Here is a 19345-nt window from a genome sequence, read left to right on the forward strand (position 1 = left end):
GAGGCGAAGTCGTCACCTCCATTAAATTTTAGTTTAAAAAATAGTTATAAACCGTCCTTAGACCAATGATAAGCTTCACTGTAAAGGAGAACCATATCAGTTCAGTGGTAGGCTATATCCTTTGCTACAAACAAATAGACATACTGTTACATCTATAAAATTACTAGCGGCTATGCCCCTAGAGGCCTATAGGTGTACTTTGTAAGGGGGAGGTGAAGTCAACCCCCCAATTAAATTTTAGTTTAAAATGAATAGTTATAAGGAGTAATTTTTTTGGGGACGATTTCATTTAGAAGGGTGGCGTTACCCTCCCCCAAAATAGTTATAAACCATCCTTGGGCCTATCATAAGCTTCACTGTAAAGGAGAGAACCAAATCGGTACAGTGGTCAGCTAGATCTTTTGCTTCAAACAAACAGACAAACTTTCTGTAAGCAAACAGGCCAATACAAGCCAAAACTATTTTAAGTTTAGTAACTGCAAATGAGATTTTTTATATATAGAAAATTATGGAAAGTTTAAATCTGATTCATTAGGTGACATGGATGGTTCCTAGGTCCATATCTTAACCTAACCTAACCTATATCATGTTAAACAACTGATTGATCCATTAGATAATGTCTAAAACTAAGGATTAGTAAGTAATTGCACATGAGATTTATGATGAGTTAAGGTTGGCACTTAGGCACTTTTTAATATAAATAAAAAACTGGGCATAGTACAGGTAGAAAACGGTAACAACCATACAGGGTCTCACATGTCCCTACTTAACCTAACCTAGTTTAAACAGGACAATAAAAGTAACCATTTTTGGTTTAGTAAGTAACTGCAAATGAGATTTTTTATGAGTTCAGGTTGGCACTTAGGTACTTTTAGATATATATGTATATATAGAAAATGATGGAAAGTTTAAATCTGATTCATTAGGTACTTGTCTTAACCTAACCTAACCTACATCATGACAAACAAATGGTTGGTCCATCATACACTCTTCAAAACCAAGGTTTAGTAAGTCTTTGCAAATGAGATTCATTATGAGTTAAGATCGGCACTTAGCTACTTTTAGATATATATAAAGAAAAACTGGTTCCAAAAGGGTATGATACAGGTAGAAAACGGTAACAACAATACAGGGTCTCACATGTCCCTACTCAACCTAACCTAGCCTAAACAGGATAATAAAAGTAACCATTTTAGGTTTAGTAAGTCTTTGCAAATGAGATTAATTATGAGTTAAGATCGGCACTTAGGCACTTTTCAATATATATAAAGAAAAATCTGGTTCCGAATGGGTATGGTACAGGTAGAAAACGGTAAAAACCATACAGGGTCTCATATCCCCTTACTCAACCTAACCTAGCCTAATCAGGCCAATACAAGTAACAATTTCAGATGAGTTTGATTATGAGTTAGGGTCGGGACTTAGCTACTTTTCAATTTATATATAGAAAATGATGAAGAGTTTAGACCTGATTCATTAGGTGAAATGGCTGGTTTGTAGATCCTTGTCCCTAACCTAACCTACATCATGTCAAACAACTGGCTGATCCATTATATACTCTCCAAAACCAAGGTTTAGTAAGTAACTGCAAATGAGTTTCAATCTGAGTTAAGATTGGCACTTAGCTACTTTTCAATATATATAAAGAAAACTTTATAATCATGGGATGGGACAATAGATTGTATATAAAATTCTGGTACCCAAAGTTTTATAATCATGGGAGGGTATAGTAGACTATATATTATTCTTGTACCCAAAGTTTTATAATCATGGGAGGGTGTAGTAAACTGTATATTATTCTGGTACCCAAAGTTTTATAATCATGGGAGGGTATAGTAGACTGTATATTATTCTGGTACCCAAAGTTTTATAATCATTGGAGGGTATAGTAGACTATATAATATTCTGGTACCCAAAGTTTTATAATCATGAGAGGGTATAGTAAACTGTATATTTTTATTATATCCAAAGTTTATAATCATGGGAGGGTGTAGTAAACTATATAATATTCTGGTACCCAAAGTTTTATAATCATGGGAGGGTATAGTAGACTATATAATATTCTGGTACCCAAAGTTTTATAATCATGGGAGGGTGTAGTAAACTATATAATATTCTGGTACCCAAAGTTTTATAATCATGGGAGGGTATAGTAGACTATATAATATTCTGGTACCCAAAGTTTTATAAGCATGGGAGGGTATAGTAGACTATATAATATTCTGGTACCCAAAGTTTTATAATCATGGGAGGGTATAGCAGACTATATATTATTCTGGTACCCAAAGTTTTATAACCCTGAGAGGGTATAGTAAACTATATAATATTCTGGTACCCAAAGTTTTATAATCATGGGAGGGTATAGTAGACTATATAATATTCTGGTACCCAAAGTTTTATAATCATGAGAAGGTATAGTAGACTATATATTATAATTATGGGAGGGTATAGTAGACTATATAATATTCTGGTACCCAAAGTTTTATAATCATGAGAGGGTATAGTAAACTGTATATTATTCTGGTACCCAAAGTTTTATAATCATGAGAGGGTATAGTAAACTGTATATTATTCTGGTACCCAAAGTTTATAATCATGAGAGGGTATAGTAAACTGTATATTATTCTGGTACCCAAAGTTTATAATCATGAGAGGGTATAGTAAACTGTATATTATTCTGGTACCCAAAGTTTTATAATCATAGGAGGGTATAGTAAACTGTATATTATACTGGTACCCAAAGTTTATAATCATGGGAGGGTGTAGTAAACTGTATATTATTCTGGTACCCAAAGTTTTATAATCATGGGAGGGTATAGTAGACTATATATTATTATGGTACCCAAAGTTTTATAATCATGGGAGGGTGTAGTAAACTGTATATTATTCTGGTACCCAAAGTTTTATAACCCTGAGAGGGTATAATATTCTAGTACCCAAAACTATACTTACACACCTTCCTAATTGGGTACCTAAGTAAAAACTATACTTACACTCCTTCCTAAATGTGTACCTTAGTAAAAACTATACTTACACTCTTTCCTAATTGGTTACCTTAGTAAAAACTATATTTACTCTCCTTCCTAATTGGGTACCTTAGTAAAAACTATATTTACTCTCCTTCCTAACTGGGTACCTTGGTAAAAAATATATGTACTCACCTCTCTAATTGGGTACCTAAGTAAAAACTATACTTACACTCTTTCCTAATTGGTTACCTTAGTAAAAACTATACTTACACACCTTCCTAATTGGGTACCTTAGTAAAAACTATACTTACACACCTACCTAATTGGGTTCCTTAGTAAAAACTATACTTACACACCTTCCTAATTTGGTTCCTTAGTAAAAACTATATTTACTCTCCCTCATAATTGGGTACCTTTGTAAAAACTATAATCATCACCCACCTTGCTAATTGGGTACCTTATTAAAAACTATACTTACACACCTTCCTAATTGGGTACCTTAGTAAAAACTATACTTACATACCTTCCTAATTGGGTACCTTAGTATAAACTATACTTACACACCTTCTTAATTGGGTACCTTATTAAAAACTATACTTACACTCCTTCCTAATTGGGTACCTTAGTATAAACTATACTTACACACCTTCCTAATTGGGTACCTTATTAAAAACTATACTTACACACCTTCCTAATTGGGTACCTTAGTAAAAATTATACTTACACTATTTCCTAATTGGGTACCTTAGTAAAAACTATAGTCACACACCTTCCTAATTCTGTACCTTAGTAAAAACTATACTTACACACCTTCCAAATTGGGTACCTTAGTAAAAACTATACTTACACACCTTCCTAATTCTGTACCTTAGTAAAAACTATATTTACACACCTTTCTAATTGGGTACCTTATTAAAAACTATACTTACACACCTTCCTAATTGGGTACCTTAGTAAAAACTATACTTACACACCTTCCTAATTGGGTACCTTAGTAAAAACTATACTTACACACCTTCTTAATTGGGTACCTTATTAAAAACTATACTTACACACCTTCCTAATTGGGTACCTTAGTATAAACTATACTTACACACCTTCTTAATTGGGTACCTTATTAAAAACTATACTTACACTCCTTCCTAATTGGTTACCTTATTAAAAACTATACTTACACACCTTCCTAATTGGGTACCTTAGTAAAAACTATACTTACACACCTTCCTAATTGGGTACCTTAGTAAAAACTATACTTACACACCTTTCTAATTGGGTACCTTAGTAAAAACTATACTTACACACCCTTCTAATTTGGTTTCTTAGTAAAAAACTATACTTACATACCTTCCTAATTCTGTACCTTAGTAAAAACTATACTTACACACCTTCCTAATTCTGTACCTTAGTAAAAACTATAGTCACCCACCTTCCTAATTGGGTACCTTAGTAAAACTATACTTACACACCTTTCTAATTCTGTACCTTAGTAAAAACTATACTTACACACCCTTCTAATTTGGTTTCTTAGTAAAAAACTATACTTACATACCTTCCTAATTCTGTACCTTAGTAAAAACTATACTTACACACCTTCCTAATTCTGTACCTTAGTAAAAACTATAGTCACCCACCTTCCTAATTGGGTACCTTAGTAAAACTATACTTACACACCTTTCTAATTGGGTACCTTATTAAAAACTATACTTACACACCTTCCTAATTGGGTACCTTAGTAAAAACTATACTTACTCACCTTCTTAATTGGGTACCTTATTAAAGGAAGCCTGCAAGAAATACCACGCTTTACCTGCTGAAAGACTGCCACAAGTAGACCCAATACCCCAAATTTGAAGCCTTCAGCTTCTATAACAAAAAAGTTCTAGGCATTTTAAAATGACATTTTATGTACAATGAAAATTTTGAAAGAATTGCAATGCTAATGTTAGAAATTTTGAAATTAAACTACGTGGCCTAAAAACAAAATTATAAGCTTATTTTTGTCATAAATTTAGATTGCCAGTAACTAATTATATTTTTACAATAAAAATACCCATTTTTATAGTCAAAACCATTAACAAAAATTAAGTTTAACTTGCGTTGTACCGAGTGTACTGTAGCCAATCAGAAGGCTGAATCAGCTAAGCAACCAATCACAGATGAGCTTGCAGTAGTTTCCCCCTTTGTTTCCGCTATGGTTTTCGTTTAAAAATGCAATTTAAATTGAATTTTTTTAATAGATTTTGACTATGAAATGTGGTGTTTTTATTGTAAAAATGTAATCAATTACCGGTAATCTAAATTTCTGACAAAGATAAGGTTATAATTTTGTGTCTAGGCGACGTAATTTAATATTGTTTTTTCTTTTATAAGCATTAGAAATCTTTCAAAATTACCATTGTGTATAAAATGCTTTTTTGAAATGCCTAGAACTTTTTTGTTATTGAAGCTGAAGGCTTTAAATTTGGGGTATTGGGTCTACTTGTGGCAGTCTTTCAGCAGCTTAAGCGTGGTATTTCTTGCAGGCATCCTTTAAAAACTATACTTACACACCTTCCTAATTGGGTACCTTAGTAAAAACTATACTTACACACCTTCCTAATTGGGTACCTTAGTAAAAACTATACTTACTCACCTTCTTAATTGGGTACCTTATTAAAAACTATACTTACACACCTTCCTAATTGGGTACCTTAGTAAAAACTATACTTACACACCTTCTTAATTGGGTACCTTAGTAAAAACTATACTTACACACCTTCCTAATTCTGTACCTTAGTAAAAACTATACCTACACACCTTCCTAATTCTGTACCTTAGTAAAAACTATAGTCACCCACCTTCCTAATTGGGTACCTTAGTAAAACTATACTTACACACCTTCCTAATTCTGTACCTTAGTAAAACTATACTTACACACCTTCCTTATTCTGTACCTTAGTAAAAACTATACTTACACACCTTTCTAATTGGGTACCTTATTAAAAACTATACTTACACACCTTCCTAATTGGGTACCTTAGTAAAAACTATACTTACACACCTTCCTAATTGGGTACTTTAGTAAAAACTATACTTACACACCTTCTTAATTGGGTACCTTATTAAAAACTATACTTACACACCTTCCTAATTGGGTACCTTAGTATAAACTATACTTACACACCTTCCTAATTCTGTACCTTAGTAAAAACTATACTTACACACCTTCCTAATTCTGTACCTTAGTAAAAACTATACCTACACACCTTCCTATTTCTGTACCTTAGTAAAAACTATAGTCACCCACCTTCCTAATTGGGTACCTTAGTAAAACTATACTTACACACCTTCCTAATTCTGTACCTTAGTAAAAACTATACTTACACACCTTCCTAATTGGGTACCTTAGTAAAAACTATACTTACACACCTTCCTAATTGGGTACCTTAGTAAAAACTATACTTACACACCTTCTTAATTGGGTACCTTATTAAAAACTATACTTACACACCTTCCTAATTGGGTACCTTAGTATAAACTATACTTACACACCTTCCTAATTGGGTACCTTAGTAAAAACTATACTTACACACCTTCCTAATTGGGTACCTTAGTAAAAACTATACTTACACACCTTCCTAATTGGGTACCTTATTAAAAACTATACTTACACACCCTTCTAATTTGGTTTCTTAGTAAAAAACTATACTTACACACCTTCCTAATTCTGTACCTTATTAAAAACTATAGTCACCCACCTTCCTAATTGGGTACCTTAGTAAAACTATACTTACACACCTTCCTAATTCTGTACCTTAGTAAAAACTATACTTACACACCTTTCTAATTGGGTACCTTAGTAAAAACTATACTTACACACCTTCTTAATTGGGTACCTTATTAAAAACTATACTTACACACCTTCTTAATTGGGTACCTTATTAAAAACTATACTTACACACCTTCCTAATTGGGTACCTTATTAAAAGCTATACTTACATACCTTCCTAATTGGGTACCTTAGTAAAAACTATACTTACACACCTTCTTAATTGGGTACCTTATTAAAAACTATACTTACACACCTTCCTAATTGGGTACCTTATTAAAAACTATACTTACACACCTTCCTAATTGGGTACCTTATTCAAAACTATACTTACACACCTTCTTAATTGGGTACCTTAGTAAAAACTATACTTACACTATTTCCTAATTGGTTACCTTAGTAAAACTATACTTACACACCTTCCTAATTCTGTAACTTAGTAAAAACTATACTTACACACCTTCCTAATTCTGTACCTTATTAAAAACTATACTTACACACCTTCTTAATTGGGTACCTTAGTAAAAACTATACTTACACTATTTCCTAATTGGGTACCTTAGTAAAACTATACTTACACACCTTCCTAATTCTGTAACTTAGTAAAAACTATACTTACACACCTTCCTAATTCTGTACCTTATTAAAAACTATACTTACACACCTTCCTAATTGGGTACCTTAGTAAAAACTATACTTACACACCCTCCTAATTTGGTTTAGGCTAATTTGTAAACCATCCTATAGGTTAATTAGATGCCTAACCCCTGTGGAGGGCTTAGTTGTTTATTCATATCTTAACCCAACCTAACCCTCTGTAAACCATCAAAAGGTTGATTAAATGCCTAACCCCTGTGGGGGGCTTATTTGTTTTTTCATATCTTAACCTAACCTAACCCTACGTAAACCATCTTATAGGTTAATTAATTAGTTTATATCCAAATTATAAAATAGACATGTTATAATTATCCAATTGATTTCAAACTTTACATGATGAATCCTTCACAAGTTAGGTTCAATTTAGAAAGGTTAGCAACTTTATGATTGTTATAAGAAAGTCCGTATGTCCATTTAAAACATGGTAATTTTTAACTTAACACCATTACTTCATGATATGCTTATAAAGATAAACACTTTACAATTTATTTTTTCTATTGATTTTAAACTTTGCATGATGATTCCTATGATAGTATGGTAGAATTTAGAAAGGGTAACAACTTTATAATAATCTTATTAATAGATTACAATTAGTGGCTGAAACTTTTGACACTCAACTAAATGAACCAATGAAACAAAAGTTTCCAAAGTTGTTAAGACATCAAATAAGAAATTCAAAACTTTATAGACTAGTGTAATGAACAGCCCAATATCCACTTCCCCCCCGCCATTTTCATAATCCCTATTTAAAAGGAACACGAGCTCATCTAAACGGTCATTGTAAGGTTATAAATCTCCGCCCCCGGTCATAGACTATTTAATTCTATGAAACGCAACGGTCATTAGGTCTGTTAATCCCCCTCCCCCCCCGGTCATAATCTTATCTCCCACCATTTCTTTAGCGGTCATGAGTATAATAATTAATCTGTACTTTGTTTTTATAATTGGGGTTAAACTAACAACTGCCACCCCCCCCCCCTTCCCTATCTCTACTACCAAACAAGGAAATGTTAAAAACCTGCCTAGGTCCGGTCGAAGAAGAATACAGATATTTCAGAAGCAGAATACAGATTTTACATTAGTTTCAAACCTGTTGTGCCACTCCCCTATTTTCTTTGTACATGAACAAGAAATTTCTGGAAACTCACTTTAAAACTCATCTCAGGACCTATAGAAAGCTTCACTGTAAAGTAGAACCATATCAATTCAGCGGTTTGCAAGATCCTTAAGTACAGACAACAGACAAACTTAAAGACAAAGGTTCTGTTACTTTATTATAAAGGATAAAAATAAAATAGCCTAAAACCATCTAAGGACCTATAGGAAGCTTCATTGTAAAAAAGAACCTTATAGGTTCAGCGGTTAGCAAGATCCTTAGGTACAGACAAGTTACAGTTACAAAGGTTCTGTTACTTTATATTAGGAATAAAAATAAAATAGCCTAAAACCATTTAAGGACCTATAGGAAGCTTCATTGTAAAAGAGAACCATATAGGTTCAGCAGTAAGCAAGAACATTTGGTACAGACAGACAGACATACACACAGACAAAGATACTGTTACCTTATTATAAATAATGAAAATAAAATAGCCTAAAACCATCTTTCTATATATAGGAAGCTTCATTGTAAAAGGGACCATATAGGTTCAGCGGTTAGCAAGATCATTTGGTACAGACAGACAGACATACAAAGATCCTGTTACTTTATTATAAAGGATAAAAATAAAATAGCCTTAAACCATCTATTATGCTTGGCTACTTATGGATGTTGTCATCCTTGTTTCTCTTTTCAACAGTTGACATATTAGAAGGATAAATGGATCAGGTCATGTGAGAAACAAACATTGTAAACAGGGAAATTAAGGCATAAGACGATAAATTAATATATGTAAATACCTATTGAGGATAAACAAAATTACCCCTTCTGTTGATTAAAATTATTGGTTGAAACAGTTGGATATCGTTTTGAACTAACCAATCAAAATTTAGTAAAAGTCCCCAAGGTTATTCAGTACGATAGTGTGGTTCTAAAACTTTGGGGACTAGTGTAATAAACAGCTCATTTGTCCCCTCTCTCCCTGGTTTGTAAAGAAGTAATATATTGGGGGTGGGGGGGGGGGTTAGGTGTGTGTATGTGTTTCTGGAGAAATATTTAGTCTTTATTGCTCTGCCAATGACCAATACTAAATGTAACAAATAAGATTTTTTGTCTCAAGCTAAAGATCTTGGAAATTACTGGTCCTACGGGTTTCATTTTCAGGAAATGTCTTTTGGTGGTTTTAGACTATTTTCTAGACTTTCCCTGTCCGCTCCTAGAGGCTAGGGGCGAAGCAACTAGCATATCAAAAAATAGTATAATTTATATCTGTCTGTGATAAAATTTTTCGAGAGGTTTAATATTTGTCTTTCTTAGGCAGGTTTTAAACTAGGAGGAGTCTCAACAACTACCTACTACATTTCTAAGAGATATGGCCATGAGAGTAAAATAATGTAAATATTTCAATGCTTTGATTAGGTCATCAGCGCAAGATATTTTAAACTTTGGACACCTTCAATAAATTTTACAATGTGTCAATTACAAGGATGACATGTATTTTGTTAACGAGTAGTGCAACATTAAAAGTAAATAATAGAAATATATTTTCAACTATACCCCTGGTGTCTTGGTTCTCTGTATTCTAAAGGGTAGGGATAAGCAATAAAATAGCCCAAAACCACCTCAAGACCTAAATATACAGATAAAATAGCCTATGTAAAGCTTACCGAAAAGAAAAACTTAATCAATAATAGGATGGTCAAAGATAAATATATATATTTAGGTAGATTAACAGTTCCAGAATATTTACATTTTGATATTAAACATATCAAAACAAGATATACATAAAAATATATCTATTTTTATAAATATAACAAGACAAAATTATAGAGGAGCTACTCAACTTTACTGGAAAATAAAAACCCTAAATTTTGTAGAGCTAGAAAAATGTGTCACATTGGCGCCTAATTGTCTGTATGTCCAATTTACTTACAATTTTGCTTCGAATCTTATACATTTTTTTCTGATCAATTAGTTCTAACACTATACAAGTGTTAATGTCTGTTTGTCCTACCATTTAAGTGCTTCGCTTTTATGGATGTTGTCATCCTTGTTAAAAATATTTTTACATTTTTGTAAACATAGTTTAACATTCGGTGGGGGTATTTTAAACAGATTTTCCCAACAATTTTTAAATTTTTAACAATCTTTTTATTATGTAAACACCCTATCAATCTGATTTATGGAACAATGATTCCTAGGACGAAAAGGTACAATATTTTAAGCAAAGCATATATATAAATTGTTTTCTAAAAATGTAAGTATGCCTGTAAAGAGAATCCTGTATTTTTACTATTTTGCGGCAAGTTTATATGTCATTAAATTAATATTCTGCTTATAACTTCCATCTCCTAAAGACTAGGGGCAAAGCAACAAGTATATTTCTTTAAAATGTATTGGTTAAAGATAGAAAGAAGGAGAAAATAGATAGATAGATAAGTTTAGGTTTGTGTGTTTAAAGAAAGAGAGAGAGTGAAAATAGAGAGAGGAGAGAGATAAGGAGAGAGAGGTAGAGAGAGCGATAGACATAAAAATATAAAATTAGGGATTGCCATTAATTTTTAATCTTTTAAGCGGCTTTTATAGTTAACAATGGACCATTCCATTCTGTCTACCTTCCTCTGCCCCTTCTTTAAATTTATAGTTAACAATGGAACATTCCATCCTGTCTACCTTCCTCTGCCCCTTCTTTAAATTTGGCCCATTCAATTATGGACATACATGTGTGTGTGTGTGTGTCGGAGACATGTGACCTAGTTCAACAATTATTTCTCTCTGCTAATTTTTACAACAATGACCAATGATAGATATAAAAAAAACATATTTTTTGTCTGGAACTAGAGATATCAGAAAATATGCACTTAAGGGGTTGTACTTATAAGGGAATCTTTATAAATGTCTTTGAGTTGTTTAAGACTATTTTCCTGACTTCCATTGTCCTAGGGGCTAAAGGCAAATAGGATATTGAAAAGTAATAGAATTGTTTTTATTTCTATGCTTCGATTTTTAGTGAAGTTTGGTAGTAGCCTTTTGCAGGTTTTATACTAAGATGAGTTTACACTACTACTTTTGAGAGATGTGGCCCTGAGAGTAAAATAAAGTATATATTTTCAATGCCTACATTAGTTCACTTAAAAAGTCCTTTAAATATGGCGCCTCTTGGGAGACATGTGACACTTTTTTACAACCCATATCCCCTAGTAACTGTTAAGCAATAACAATTATGACCTAAATGTTTTTGGCGCTGAAATTTTTCATTTCAATGGAGTTCTATAGCGGAGAAAAATTTAACAATGGACCATTCCAACATGGCTTTAAAATACCACCTTCCTCTGCCTCATAAGTCTATTCAATCAAGTTTGTTAAAAAATATCAGAGATCCTAAGAGATAAGACAATGGAATATAAATTAATGAACATTAATTAATGAATTATGAGTAATTATTATAACAAAATGAACCTTTTATATATAAAATCTTTTGGGTGAAAATCCAGGTTTATGCAACCAAATAAATATTTAAGTCCCCAAAGTTTTTAGTCCAATGTCCCCTCCCTCCCATCTTTAGAAAAAAAACCTTACTACTTTGTATAATAGGCTAAATAACGGACATTTAATAAATAAAGACATATTTTATAAAGAAGTAAGCTTTTTTGACTGTTGTGAAGGATCTCGCTAAACAATGAACCGATATTGTTCTCCATTACAGTGAAGCTTAACTATTTTGCATGGGAGAGGGTGTCTCCACCCATGCAATAAAAATGATTCATCCTCCAAAAATATTTTAAATTTTTCCATTTGACAATCGAATTTACCCCATCAAACCTTAATTGTCTCTAGAGGCTTTGGGGGATTTCCTCTAGTAAATAAAAAACTATGAAAAAATGGTATAAAACCGGCCTTTTTCACGATCTTTGATACCGACCTACTACTTCTATCCAGTGAGGGAGGGAGGGGACAAAGAGCTATTTATTACAATAGGTCCCAAAGTTTCATATAAACGTTTTATTATTCACTGGCTTCATAATTTAGGGAACTTTGATTGGTTGGTTCATTAAGTTGAGTGTCCAAAAGTTTCAACCACTAATTGTAATCTACAAAAGTGTTAAATCTATTTGTAATCATAGGGATTTACATTTACAATTTATCAGCCATTGTCTTATCACTTTAGAACTCTGACTTTCCGCTGGGTTATAGAGTTAGGACGATGGATGATATTTTAATATTCCATAGAAAAAAGATATTTATATTAAAATTAGCAGCTTCGCACCTAGAATCTTAATCAAGGGGTTAGAATAATAGCCTGAATAATAGCCTAAATCAATCTCAAGCTTTCATTTAAATATAGAATAGTATTAAACCATACCCAAAGCAAATTATAGAATAACTTCAATTTATAAGCACAGGATGGTTTTAAACTATTTTTTAGAATTTGGGTAAAAATTAACCCATTTTATCAGATAATATCAGGGGGGAGGGGGGGTAGGTAAATAAGAAAAGCTGGAATAAAATTTAGTAATGGACATATTATTACTTAGATGTTGCACCAGATTTTCATGTGCTCTGATACAGTTATACTTGCAGCTGGATAAAATAACATAACCCCCTTTTTACCCCCCCCCCCCCTGCCGCTCAAACTGCACTAACAAATTGACCATTTGAAAGAAAGGAAAATAGCAACCTACTATGAGGACAATTTCCCAAATATATTTCATATCCATTAGTAATGCAGGTGAGGAAACGCCATTAATTTTTAAATAATTGTTGTATATAATAAAACGCCATTAATTCCCAGATTTCAGTGTTATTTTAAATAACATAATTGATCATGGAAAGAAAACGAAGTATCGGTTTTCGTAGTACTTTCAAAGTAGCTTTTCTCCTAATCTAACCCTCTAATAAAGTAAAACAAGCAGCGTGCTAATATGACGAATTCCCCCTTCCCCATCCTCTAAATAAACTAGCAGATGCGCCCTTAGCCTCTAGGGGCTTTATATATATTGTAAGGGATATGTAAAGGCAGAAAAAAAGCTTAAAGCCATAACCAAACTTTTTATAAAATAAATAAAATAGCCAATCTGGTAGAAAAATATCATGTTAAGCTTTGCTTTCATTGATGTTGTCATCCTTGTTAGAGAAAAAGCACTTTTGATTTTAGCCCTTTGTATGGTAGGTATGTGACACCTTTTTATACAATCTATATCCTGTTGTAAAGTTTAAACGATTAATTATATAAGCAAAGCACATAGTATTTTGGAAATGTTAAATATTAAAGGCGGGAAAAAGTTTAAAACTACCTAACCAATCACAGCAAAGTATGTTTTCCCTCCATAAAATGCTAGATTCTAATTGGCCATTATTGCCATTTAAATTTGGATGGTAACACAAAAAATGCTTAAGTGGGAGGGGTCTCAAATTAAAAGGACTCGTTAAATTTCTTTGGGATAAAAGGATTTTCAAATGTGTTGAAAAAACATACAAATAATATTTATTTTTTTATTTATTATTTGTCTTTTAAATATACCTTATTTTAATATGAACCAGAACAGGTTTTATGCTATTCTTCTTCGGACCTGGTGAATAATTTGTATGCATTCAATAAAAATAATTCATATATATATCCATTAGAAATTACTGTTTTTTACTAAATTTCATTTTGTTATCTTGATAGTACTGAACTCAATTTAAAATGATAAATATTTCTTATTTATAAAACTTTTATTGAATTTATTTATGTATTTTATTTAAAGTTATTGCTTTTCACTTTACCCCTAACATGAAGACTTTTACAACCCATGTAAAAATATGTCAGTGACCTTTTTAGTTTTTAGTTAGTGTTGACACATATTATGCAGGGAGGGAGGGGACATTATGCTGTTTATTACAGTAGTCCCCAAAGTCTTATGATATTGTTTTCTTATTCATTGGTCAAACAACATTGGGGACCTTTATAGAATTTTGATTTAGTGGTTCAATAAGTTGAATGTCCAAATGTTTCAACCACTAATTGTAATATAAAGAAGGGATAATTTTGTGAATTAACATTGGGGATTGTCTTATCCCTTTACATCCCTGCATTTATTACTTGTTTCCTCTCCTTTTTGTACATACTTGTAACAAGATATATTTTTAAAACATATTTAACAAAAATGTCTTTTTTTTAGTGGGGGGTTGTCGTCCAGGATAGGGAAGGATTTTATTTAGATAATTCTCATACTAAAATCTTAAATTGTAGGGGGTTTATTTTCTTGTATAGGAAAAAAGGGAACAATGGGCCATTTATTGCATTAGTTCCCACAATTTTATAATAATGTTTTCTTATTCAATGGCTTAAGAATGTCTCATTGTTTTATTAGATATTGGTTTAGTGTTCAAACCTTTTAATCAATGATTGTTATCTACAGAAGGGGTATTTTTGTGTATCATCATTGGGAAAGTCCCTGTATATATAAATTGATAAAAGAATAGGTCAACATAACAGTAATTACAATTTCAATTACATATGCCTGTCCCAGATGTTGTCAAGTGTAACTTTTATTTCCCAGCCAATTAATCTACATATATTGTACAAAACTTAACTGTTTTTCTCATGAGAAAAAAAGATATTATAAGGATTTCAAAGAATCTTTAAAAATATTTCAAAAAAGTAAACATCTTATAAAATACTAGCAGCCGTGCCCCTAGAATTCTGGGGCTCTGTATTAAAAAGGGTGGAAAAGGAAAGGAAAATAGCCTAAAACCATCTCAAGATGTACATCTGAAAACGAAATAGCCTAAAACCAGGACCAAATTTTAGCTTCCTTTAAATGGAACTCAATAGGTTCAGTATTTATAAAAATCTTAAGCTATAGACAAAAAAAACTTACTACTTTATATAATAGGATATCAAAATATAAAAATTTAAATAATATTTTTATCCCCAAAAATTTTAAGGAACAATTTTACTGCTTTTTGCTTTAGAGTGTAAATCTGTGACAAATTTATTGGGTGCAATTAATCTTGACAGACCATGTGGAAATATGCAGGGATGGAGGGGACATTGGGCTATTTATTACACTGGTCCCCAAAATATTATTATGTTCACTAATTCAACCACTAATTGTAATCTACAGAAGGGGTGTTTTTGTGTTACATCATTGAAGATGTAAAACAATTTATCGGCCATTGTCCTATCCCTTTACATCCTTGTGAAATATTGTATGACCCCAAAAATTTTAATAATTTTACTGTTTTTTGTTTTAAGGTGTAAACTTGAGACATATTAATTGGGGGCAATTAAACTTGACATTTCTTTCTTCAAAATCTTTCCCCATATGAAGTGTGTCTTCAATAACACACATGCATCACTTTAGCTAATTGTAAAAATAATAAAGTAACAGGATGTGTGTGTGTCTGTCTGTGTGCGTGTGAATCTCGCTAACCACTGAACTATACTGGTTCTCCTTAACAGGGTAACTTCTCATATTTTCTAGGTTAGGTTAGGTTATATTGGATAATTAGTAGCCTTTCTGGATTAAGTTACCACAAGTATATGCCCTGCAGGGTTAAAGCCCTTGCTTTAGGGAAAACACCATATTGTGAATAATTTTCTTTTGTAAAAAAATGTTTTGAAATGTATAAACACCCCTTGGGAATGAATGATAGAAGCATACATCTTTATTTTCTTACCCCCTGGGCACATATTGAAGACTACATCCTAATTTTAAAACAAGAACAAATATGTTCAAAACCAACTAATCGAAAATATTACAATAGATATTAATTTTCCTTATTTTGCTAGATAGATAGATAGATATATAGCTAGATAGATATATAGATAGATAGATATACAGCTAGATAGATAGATAGATATATAGATAGATAGATATACAGCTAGATAGATAGATAGATATATAGATAGATAGATGGATCTAAGATTATTATCACCTCAGGGAGGGAACAAAGCATTATAAATTAAATAATGGTGTCCATATTTATATAATCCTAGTTTATTCGGTTTAAAACAACTTTGGGTATTATTTGGGACTTGTCCTTTCTGAAAACTAGTCTAAAACCAGCCTATGACACTTTTTACAATAAAATAAAATTGAATAAAAACGCAAAAAAATTATTTTTTGATTTTATTTTAAGATTGGCTTTGATAATGGATATAAAATTTATGTGTATATTATTACAGGGGAAACAATGTTGTTAGGTTGCTAACATGGGCATGATTTATTGGTCAGCACATAGGAGGAGAGGAGATGAGGTTAAAGGGTGAATAGGGGTATATCTTTATTTTAGCCGGCTACAAGGTTCAATTTATTAGAGTGAAAAGAAATCACAGTTGAACAGAAAACGCCATTTAAATTTACCAGAGTTTAGGGGGGGGGATGAAGGTTTTAATGCTTCTTATTGGTAACTGGTTAAAATCCTCTGCATAAATTATCGATATCATTGGTTTAATTGTTTATGCGTGTGTGTGTTTGTGTGTGTGTATAATCATTTGTGTTTTTAATTTGTAAGGGGTCATTCAATTTAAACAAGTCCCTGTATAGATAGATAGATAGATTTTTCTATGCTTAATCCCTTTGGTCAATAACCCTTCTTTAAAAGACAAAATCTTGTTTTATTACATAAAAAAGCTGAAAAAATAAATATTTGCCACATAATGTTGTATAAAAAATAGAAATGATAAATGAATCAAAAAAGGCGGGACTTCTATATAGTTAAAACTACCTAACCAATCACAGCTAAGCATTTTTTCCCTCCATGAAATTCTAAATTCTAATTGGCCATTATAATCCCTTTAAATTTGGATAGTAACACAAAAATATTCTTAGAAAGGAGGGTGTACAAAATGTTAACAATTTTCATAAGGATAAAAGGACTTTCAAATGAGGTATAAAAAAAATAATTTATTTTATATTATTAATGATTTTAGGCTATATGGTGGGACATTTAAAGATACACATAGAGAGAGGGGACAATAATCTGCTTATGAAACTAGTCCCCAAAGTTTTAAAATAAATTTTTCTTATACATTTCCTGTAAACCTTAGGAGACTTTTGCTGAATTTTGATTGGTTGGTTTATTAATTGGGTGTTCAAATGTTTCAACCACTAATTCTAATCTACAGATGGGGTGTGTCATCATTGGGGATGTACATCAAATTATTTGTTTTATTTATAAAACCTCTTTCATAAAATTGTTTATCTAAATGTATTAATTTTCACTTTACCCCTGACATTTTATACACATGAGAAACTATGCCAATGCTCTTTTTTTGTTTTATGACCTTTCTGACTTTAAATATGTTGGCGCCTAAAAATGCATCAATTCCTTTCCATGTGTAAAATACATTGAAAATAACACCATGGGGCCTTTTCCTAAAAAAAATTTTTATAGGATAAATGATGAGGAAATTGGTTGAAAAAGATTATTTCAAAATAGGAAAAAGGTTTTTTAAATTTTGCTTTTAGATCATGCAAGAAAACTTTAAGTTTTAAAGTTAGTGTTAAAATATTTTGGTTTTCAATTTATGTTATGTTCAAATTTATATGTTTACATTGAAGAAAACTTATATATCCCTATATGCTGAAAGAAGGATATTTGAGATGACCTCCGAATTAGTTGCCGAATGTGTACGCAGTTTCCTGAGTGTTTCCTCATCCTAGCTCAATATTTACTACTAGCTAAAAATCTTCAAACTTCCCTCAAAAAATCTAAATTTGAATGTATAAACGATTTATACATTATAAATTTGAATTTTTCAAATTTTGATATTTTTTTTAAAGTTTGAAGCTTTTTTAGCTAGTAGTAAATATTGAGCTAGGATGGGGAAACACTCAGGAAACTGCATACACATTCGGCAACTAATTCGGAGGTCATCATATTTGAAGAAGGAATGTCTGGGATAGGGAAAGATTTACTTTAAATATTTGTTTTATTAAAATCTTAAAAAGAAAGTTATAGGTGGGGTTGGGGCAGGGAGGCTATAATCAGAAATAAACCATTATAGAAAGTTTTCTTGATTTATTAGATCTTGCTACTGAGGATATATGATACTTCTCTGATAACTTGACATAAAATCAAATAAAATTTGTGATTACATATTCCTTTCCTAGATGTTGTCAAGTGTAAGTTTTATGACTAATTTCCCTTTCTTCTTTTAGACGTAACCTATTATTTTGTACAAAATTGATTTTCCCACATGTCATTACTTTCTTAACTGTGTTAACATTATTATTGTATTATTTCAGGGATCTAAAAGGATAAGACAATGGCCAATAAATTTATGTAACATCCCCAATGAAGATACACAAAATTACCCTGAGGATTACAGTCAGTGGTTGAAAAGCTTGGGCACTTGGAAACTTAATTAAGCAAACATTTGATAAAAGTACCCAAAGTTGTTAAGCCATCCTTTAAGATAACATTATTCTAAAACTTTGGGGACTAGTGTAATAAAAAGTTCAATGTCCTCTCCCTCCCTGGCATTCCCTAAAGTAATCAATCCAACGATTAAGGAAACAGCATTATAAAGCTTTGGGGACTAGAGTAAAAAATAGCCCATTGTCCCCTCCCTGTTGTATAAGTGCTTTCGTTTATTTTCTTAATTTAAAATCATCAGAGGATTTGTGTGTGTGTGTGTCTGTATATATTTGTGTGTGTATATGATAACATGTGTTTAAATTTGTAAGGGTCACACAATTCAAATAAGATAGATAGATAGAGAGATAAAAAGGGGATTTTTTTGGGGGGTTGAAAATTGTTTTAATTTGTTGCTATGATAAATGTTATAAGACCTAGTGATAGATAGATAGATAGAGAGAAAGG

The 19345-nt window shown here is 31.7% G+C and overlaps 1 long non-coding RNA gene across 1 annotated transcript in view; it reads right to left on the reverse strand.

Moving 5' to 3' along the window:
* Window positions 1-19345, reverse strand: part of LOC145307206 (uncharacterized) — a 251072-nt gene that overhangs the window by 216931 nt on the left and 14796 nt on the right. The window lies entirely within an intron of this gene.

This window comes from Acartia tonsa, chromosome 15 (genome assembly GCF_053477335.1).
Source record: "Acartia tonsa isolate MP-2025a chromosome 15, ASM5347733v1, whole genome shotgun sequence".
Taxonomy (NCBI): Eukaryota; Metazoa; Arthropoda; class Copepoda; order Calanoida; family Acartiidae; genus Acartia; species Acartia tonsa.